The sequence below is a fragment of the Sinocyclocheilus rhinocerous genome, unplaced genomic scaffold (genome assembly GCF_001515625.1).
Source record: "Sinocyclocheilus rhinocerous isolate Xijiao unplaced genomic scaffold, SAMN03320098_v1.1 scaffold1219, whole genome shotgun sequence".
Classification (NCBI taxonomy): Eukaryota; Metazoa; Chordata; class Actinopteri; order Cypriniformes; family Cyprinidae; genus Sinocyclocheilus; species Sinocyclocheilus rhinocerous.
Genome location: NW_015634012.1, coordinates 1,100,556 through 1,109,724, shown reverse-complemented (window position 1 = coordinate 1,109,724; position 9,169 = coordinate 1,100,556).

Below are 9,169 nucleotides of genomic sequence, written 5' to 3'. Positions count from 1 at the left end.
CTGTCTTTACATTTATTTTGAAAGATGAAGCTCGCGATTATGGTAAGGGGCGTTACATTTCCGGTTACATTACACTTGCGGTGTTCGGCCAATCCCAATGCACTGGGTCAGCTGGCCAATCAGAGCAGACTGCGCTTGTCAAAGGAGGGGGCTTTGTAGAAAACGAAGCGTTTGAGAGAGGCGGGGCATAGAGGAACTACATTAATGTACAGTATTTGAAAAATAATGTGTTTTTTGAACATTAAAGCATGTCAACATATTCTGTTACACCAAATACACAAAATAATGATCTTTAAAATAGCATCATATGACAAGGCAAGTAATTTCACTCGGCGGCCATCTTTGAAACTCATCCCGGCCAGCTATTTCAGTCATGCAAGTACAGCTCCTATCTCTTTGAATGGAGAAACATCAAATTCTTCAAAGCTGTTTACTACTATTACAATTAAATGTCATATTTGAAATCACCAATGAAAACAGTTTTGTTTCTTATGCTCAAATAGCGTTAAAAAGCTTATTTTTCTCAGTACACTGATTGCTCCTATAGCAACCGGAGCTTCTGCTGCAGTGATGCCATGACTTTACCAATTAGCCATTGGTTCTTTTAATTTTGATCTGTCATATTAACATAAATTAACACGTAGATTCACCTACTTCTTGAAAGAAATTCATGAAAGTAAGTGGGCAGTGAACTAGGAGAAAAACTTGCTAAATTTTACAGTTACCTACAAAATGTGTATTCTAAAATCACCCTAAGCTGGTTGGCTGTTCATCACCACTCTAAAACCAGCTATGACCAGGCTGAATGACCAGCTAAAACCAGCTAAGCAGCATAGGCTGGTTTTAGCGGGGTTTTTTTTTTTTTTTTAGCAGGGTTGGCGCTTTCCATAGAAATCAGTGTGTATTTAACAAACTATACATGTCTTTTTTTGCTAGTACTTAATTGAAATGTTTATTTAAATGTCTGAAATCTAAAATAAACTTTATGTGGTTGAAAACACTGAACAGTTCTGATATAAAGCACTGAGCCCGTCTGTCTCTGGCTCAGTGCCAGCAAAGTGCGGCGCGTCAAAGGACTAAAATCGATATAACATTTTACTTAGCTAGTTTTAGATTAAAGTTTTTGTCGTCTGTGTAAAACTTTCCTGGGTATATATTTTTGTAATAAAAATAAGCTTCTGTTTCATAAACTTGGTATTTACCTTAGCTTATAGGGTATTTGCTATTATATTTTAATATCATTATGCCTCAGTTAGCTAGTTATAGATTAAGAGTTGTTGTTTTAGATGTAGCCTACAGATGTCTTGTTGCTGTGTTTAATAATTTATGTTCTTAAAATAGCATTTTGTTCCATAAATGCATTGTCTGCTGGTTTATTTAGCTACTTTTCAGTACACCACATTAATTATGCCACTTAGCACTGTATGGCTTTGAATGTTAAAGTGCAAATTAACACCTGACCACTCTTGTGGGTTTGCTACTGTTACAATTAAAAATCGTAGAAGGGTAAAAACATAACAGGCAGACATTGGTATGATGTATGTAACACCGCTACAACAAATAAAATTTATAATGGGTGTATTAGATTTATAGTGTGTGAATAATCAAGCATTGACAATAATCAGGCATATTGGCGGCACAGAGGGGCCCCCCAGATTTAATTCTGCTTAGGGCCCCATAAAGGTTTGGGCCGGCCTTGACTTGAAGTATCTGGGCCTTAAATGATCAGGAAAAGATGCAAGTTAGATTCAAACTTAGGTTGCCCACATACTAAAAAACAAAATGTTTTAAGATGTAAAAAAATATGTATTACAATATAATGTTTATGGTGAAAATCTATAATAAATTCAGCAAAAAATATATAATAATAATAATTAATACATTTTAAAAAATCTCATTCCTGTGTGATTATCACAGTATTTTAGTAGTGAATTTTTGGCAACAACTGCCATTTTTATTTTTTAAACTTAACAGATTTGTTTGTTATATGTATTACAATATAATGTTTATGGTGAAAATCTATAATAAATTCAGCAAAAAATATATAATAATAATAATTAATAAATTTTAAAAAATCTCATTCCTGTGTGATTATCACAGTATTTTAGTAGTGAATTTTTGGCAACAACTGCCATTTTTATTTTTTAAACTTAACAGATTTGTTTGTTGTTTGTTAAAAAATCTGCAGAAACTAGCCTAAAATATTGTAAATGTTGTTGAACCCAGAAAGGACTCATGTGTTTATTTTGTTTGGTCATTGAGCTGGACTAAAACACATCACTTACATGAGCACCATGGCTCAATGTGCATGAAATGTGCCCAAACTACTAGACCACACCTCCAACATCTTATACATTCACACTGAGAGAAAAATGTGCACTTCTCCTCACATGCTTCAACTTCTGTTCAATTTACTTCTTCCTTCATCTTCTTTGAATCTGCATTTAACAAGGAGAGATAAGACGGGAAGGGACATAGTCAAAGCATTCATGGCGACTGTACGGCACCCGAAATACCACCTGAAACCATCATTGGTATTCCGGAGGGGCTGAAAATGGCTTTCTGCAGTCCATCTCTGGTGGTCTCTCGAATTTTTTCTTTCTCCCTTTTCTATTCTTCATTCTATCACCTGGAGAGCAGGGGCGGTGGGGAGGAAGTGTGCTTAAAGGGAAATCCTCTCTGTTTTTGTGGCAGAAGTCACAGACTCAGGCTGGCTGACGAAATGACGGGACAAAGAGCGTGTCCCTTACCACGGCAATTGCAGCAACTTCGCACACTCCGTGTCATCGCATTTGTGAGTGCAGCGTGGTGTGACAGTAGAAAGATGAGTGTCTGAGGTGTCTACCTTTTTTTCCAATCATACAGTAGATAGGGTGAATACAAAGCTCTGCAGAGCCTGAAATCCAGACAGAGTGAAATGACCAAATTTGAACTTAGGAGAGCAGAAGGTAATGTTTTCCCCCCAAAGACTCTGAGGGTAATTTATCGCAGCCAAGAAAATTGATAGAACCCAGACCGCCCCCCACCGCTACCAGTATGGGCGGCAGTGATTTCTTCTAAAGTTGTCTAAACTCAGCAAGACTTTATTACAGTGAGCACTAGGCACACGTTTGGTCTTGAAGGCCAATGTGTGAACTACAATGTAGCTGATACACTTTTTGGCAGGGCACTTTGGGTTTGAGCAAGTGTGGAGTGCTGATAACAGGCATAGTAGCTGCCAATCGGAGATTGTCTGATTAATCCAGATGAAAAGCAAACTATGGATGGTAGTGGATGGTGTAGAGCGAGGCCTCAATTGGTTGGAGGCGATAGTCTAAGCCTCCAATCTCAACTGGTGGGTTGTGATAGCGACAACAGTGATAAACAATGCTACACGCTAATAATTAAAATAAATAATTTACAAATCAAATATGAATGATATACTCTGACACAGAACTGAAGCCCCAAGTCTCCCACTGATTTGCACAGGCTTGGTACAGTAGATTATGCCTTTTCCCCCTGTGGTCGTGGTAACAATTTTGCATATTACTGGGCCTAGGCAGTTCTTGGCAATATTGTTACACCTTAATGCTTTATTTTAAACATATTGTGTTTACCATTGTACGATTTTGGTTGTTGTGCATCCTGAAGCAAAACCAGTTGACAACCATTGGTCTACGCACGCATTATTATACATAATTCTTCATTAGTTATACACGTTTTCTCTAATGGCCGGTAATCATTTGAATGTGTGGTTAGCAGACTTAAAAACATGTAATCTTGTGTCAAGGTTGTGGAACAACTTCTACTGAAATTTTAATTCACTTCCCTCTGTTCACCCACTGTTTATCCCATCTTTATGCCTGTTCATGAAGCGCATCCTTTACTTGTAGCGAATGATCTCCGCAGCTACTGTTGACGTACAGTAAAAGTTTAGAGTTCATGCAGATACAGCTGGCAGGAACAGGAAGCGCAGGAGGTGTACCATACCTCAGAGCATCCGCAACCTTTTGTTTTCACAATATGCTTTTAAACCAGCATCTGCTCCTTGCGACAAGTCCAGTTACAGCTTCAAAACAGAAAGAGAGAACTGCATGAGTGTCCCTTATGAACTGATGAAAATAATGTTGTTCCCAGCTGGTTTGTTCTGATGTAGTCTCAGTTTCAGATGGCATACCACCCACAGTCCATATTCACTTAACAACTAATGCCCAATGCATACAAAAATCGCTTCCAAGAACCGGAACTCCCAGCGCATTCTTTAAATCTTGTCCAATCAAATCAGCATTACTAAAATGTATCTCTTACTGTAGTAACAGTAACTGTGTCTTACTGTAGTAACAGTAACTGGTTTTAGGACAGGAATGTTAAAGTTTTATATTAAATCTATTAGTGGAACTCTGTTTGAAGTAGGCTATAACAGTATATGCACTTCCATTTGTCCCTTCCAGACTTACTCTTTCAACAGGCAGTACATCAATACACTGAGGAAAAAAAAATGATTATGGGTCGATAAAATGAACACTTTTGAGAAAGAGATATTCTCTGAATTTGGAATCTGCAAAGGTTAGCCGCATTAGAGTTTTGTTTGAGGCACTTTGTTGGAGTAGCAGGAATTTTCCACCATTTTTACAGTGTTCTCTGTATAAGCCATATCACAAATACTGGTTTACCAGAAGGTCCTCTGGCTGTCTAAGTAAAAAAGTTAAACTTAAGTTAAAATATATTGGTCACAAGGGAAAAATGTCTAACTTTGAGACTAGCTGGGGTGTGGTGCTGGTCTAGATACCAACACTGGCATGGGTGAAGGTGTTCAACCAGAACCCAAAATGCAACATAATGCTGGTAAATCGTTATGCTGGTCTTTTCGGTATAGGTCAGGGGTGTCCAATCCTACTCCTAAAGGGCCAACGTCCTGCAGAGTTTAATGCCAACCTGCTCCAGCACACCTGCCTGAAAGTTTCTAGTAATCCTGGAGACCTTGATGAGCTGGTTCAGGTACTGCATGAGTGTCCCTTATGAACTGATGAAAATAATGTTGTTCCCAGCTGGTTTGTTCTGATGTAGTCTCAGTTTCAGATGGCATACCACCCACAGTCCATATTCACTTAACAACTAATGCCCAATGCATACAAAAATCGCTTCCAAGAACCGGAACTCCCAGCGCATTCTTTAAATCTTGTCCAATCAAATCAGCATTACTAAAATGTATCTCTTACTGTAGTAACAGTAACTGTGTCTTACTGTAGTAACAGTAACTGGTTTTAGGACAGGAATGTTAAAGTTTTATATTAAATCTATTAGTGGAACTCTGTTTGAAGTAGGCTATAACAGTATATGCACTTCCATTTGTCCCTTCCAGACTTACTCTTTCAACAGGCAGTACATCAATACACTGAGGAAAAAAAAATGATTATGGGTCGATAAAATGAACACTTTTGAGAAAGAGATATTCTCTGAATTTGGAATCTGCAAAGGTTAGCCGCATTAGAGTTTTGTTTGAGGCACTTTGTTGGAGTAGCAGGAATTTTCCACCATTTTTACAGTGTTCTCTGTATAAGCCATATCACAAATACTGGTTTACCAGAAGGTCCTCTGGCTGTCTAAGTAAAAAAGTTAAACTTAAGTTAAAATATATTGGTCACAAGGGAAAAATGTCTAACTTTGAGACTAGCTGGGGTGTGGTGCTGGTCTAGATACCAACACTGGCATGGGTGAAGGTGTTCAACCAGAACCCAAAATGCAACATAATGCTGGTAAATCGTTATGCTGGTCTTTTCGGTATAGGTCAGGGGTGTCCAATCCTACTCCTAAAGGGCCAATGTCCTGCAGAGTTTAATGCCAACCTGCTCCAGCACACCTGCCTGAAAGTTTCTAGTAATCCTGGAGACCTTGATGAGCTGGTTCAGGTGTGTTTAATTAGGATCGGAGCTGAACTCTGCAGGACAGTAGCCCTCCAGGAGCAGAGTTGGACAATAAACTAGAGAGATGCCTTGGCAAGTTTTGCACTTAGACATGAGGTAAGGCATACAAACAAACAAACATATTCAGGGTTGAGTTGGAATAAAGCCTGAGCTCTGAGAGCATTCATTATCGGACAAAGCAAATGGTGCTTTAATGAGATTACTCCCGTAGACTATGCTCCAGAGACAAAGCAATCTCTGCATCGGTTGTCTTGTTTACAGCTAATGGTAACATTTCACAGCCCCTTCAGATGGACAGCTCCAGTGCATTATTGCAGTAATCGATCAGGGCCTCGGCACACGCATGAAAGGCCTATTCATCGCTCCTGGACCACCCGCTTTTGCTCACACGTCACAACAACCCACCTCTCTGTGTTTAAAGAACTGAAAAACAAGCCTGTCCATGCTGTGTGAACATGGCTTGTATAATTTTCTTTTCACCTTAGGAGTGATGGTTTGACAGCTGCCTGTCGATTTGATGTTAGGGGCTGCCCCTGATATGCCGCTGTCAGGATCTCTGTGGTGGCCCCGTTAGACCTGCCTGGAGTCGTTGTGGTCAGGTGAAAGTGTGCCATGGAAAGGTTAGGCTTGGAGCAACACTCTCATTTTGATTGATGGACCTCTCTGTACCCCTGAGTGAGCAATTATCAGAGGATCGGCACACTCGTTCATCACTGTAAAAGAAAAGCAGCTCGGCCTGTGCTGTGCAACCATACCCAAACTGCAGCACTGCCTCCTTACACCACCACCCCACCGGTTCAGGCCAAAAGAAGAGCGATGCCCAGCTAAAGAAGAAGAGAGGAGTTTAGTGGAGTGGAAAGCAGAGTAGATAAGGTTTCCCTCTAGGAATAACTCGGCAGCCTCTTGGATTTGCTCTCTGGCTGCGGCATGAGCTAATAATCAAGCCTCCTGCTTTCATCTGCACTGGTGAACGTGGTTGTCCACACCTTGTTTCAGAATACCCAAACACGATCATCTACATGATTCAACAGCCCATTAGCACAATGTGCTTCCCGACACGCTAGGTTTGGGTTACGCGGCAAACTATTTCCCAAATAAAAAATGTTTGCACAGGGCAAAACGCGCCAGTGCAACAAAATTAGTCAGTTTGTGCCAATATGCAGTGGCTGTCCTCAAGACTGTTTGGCTCTGATACTGTCACATTGTGAAAAAAGCTCATTATGTTAATCTGCACATCTTTTGAGAACATCTGGCAGATGACATGCATCTTTTCCTCACTCTGCCAAACATATTGACATTAAATGCATTATTACATTAGAAGTCAGCAATCAAATTCGCACTGACACATGATCAATATGTAATTTGCAGATGTATTATTCCTCTGGCCGAGTAACACATCATCGATGAGCCCGTTTCAATAGGTTCACTTAAGCGGACCTGTGTAATTCTCTCAGACTTATCCATTGTCTCATAGGAATGCTCCAATCTGATTGGCTGGCTTTCTTCTGGGAGTAAATGTGCATGGGGTTTTTTATTTGTCCGCCTGGAAATAAAGTCATGTTTACAAAGTACTGGTTTGATACATTCATTTAACCACTGGGTTTGCCAAAGATTTTTAGGTATCTTGATCTGTTCAGTTTTGTTTTGGAGCATTCATCAGCAAAGTAACTATATCTTTAAGCACAAATGTATATTCTGTATTGCTTTGAGTTTCTGTTATTTACTGGAGGTGCAGATACTCTAACCACAGAGTCTATAAATGTTTTTTTTTTTTTTTTTGGTTGGTAGGTTTATTGGGAAACTAGAGAAAAATATGTTTTATGATTGACCACATTTGCCCTTGAACTATCAGGAAACCATCAAATGTAACATTCATGAATAATTTCCAGTCTTTAGTATTTGCCATTTTTAATACGTTTTAATTTTCCTGAGATCATCATAGTGGACGTGATCAAGTTTCAACATCTAGCTGATCTCAGCGTATACATGGAAACAAGATAAATGAGGCTGCTGCTCTTAAACAAGACACTATAAAGAATATAAATCACCTATAAAACCTTTGTGTTTTTTTAAATGGTGATTGGATGGTAAATTAGAAAAAATATGTTACAAAATTTCACTTAATTATTTGTGAGAATCTGTTTTCATTACTGTCCCTCTTTACCTTAACATGTTATAAAAAGCAATACAGTAGTTTCAGGGAAAATTTGATGGATTATGGTCATTAATCTTCATAATAATATGAGCTAACATGACATAAACCATGTTATATGACCGTTAGAGCCTGGATTTTTCCTGAAAGTCTGTAGCACAGACATGAGATGCATAGGGTAGCCTGTGTGTTACCCTTCTGGTGGTGGTTTCTAGCTGGAACAAGCAAGTCATTCAAATCATACACTGTTCCTCATTTTTACAGTCCCTGTATGGATGAAGCACAGACACCATAATATTTTCAGCTGGAAAAAAAAAATAAAATGAACAAAATGTAATGACTTAGATGATTAATTTGAAGAGGATGAAAATTAATTGCTACCTCCAAGTGGAACCACTCTCAGAAATATAGTTTTATTAGTAAACCTCCTCTGCCTGTTGGAACGAAGCATGCCATCATCATTTCTAATCCTTAGACCCGATGATTTACCTGCTATTTACCTCTAACTATTAGTCAATTACTACACTGTCTTGTGGACCAGATCTCTGAGTTAATGTGTTTGGAGGAAGGCCAGGTTGTGATTTCTTTTCAACAGTCTAATGGGCTGTCTTGTGATGCATTTTTAATGCGCCACATTGAGTGCAAACCTCCTTTGCCAGCTATTGGGGTATTTTTCTCACATTGATTTTGTCTTCTCTTTTTCCCGCCGCACTGATTTCATTGCACTGAATATGCATGCTAATGCCTGTCCTTGATTTTCATAAGCTATTGTTAAGACAGGTGCTTCTCTAAAGACACGTTCATTGGGAGACTGTAATGCAATGTGGGATCGTACTGCATGGTTGCTCGTTTCAGTTTCAAGTATGCCGATTTAGAGTTAGGAGCAGCCCTTAAAGGAACACGCCACTATTTTTGAAAATAGGCTCATTTTCCAACTCCCCTAGAGTTAAACAGTTGAGTTTAACAGTTTTCGAATCCATTCAGCTGATCTCCGGGTCTGGCGGTAGCACTTTTAGCTGTAGCTTAGCATAGATCATTGAATCTGATTAGACCGTTAGCATCTCGCTCAAAAATGACCAAAGAGTTTCAATATTTACTAAGTACGACTGAAAAT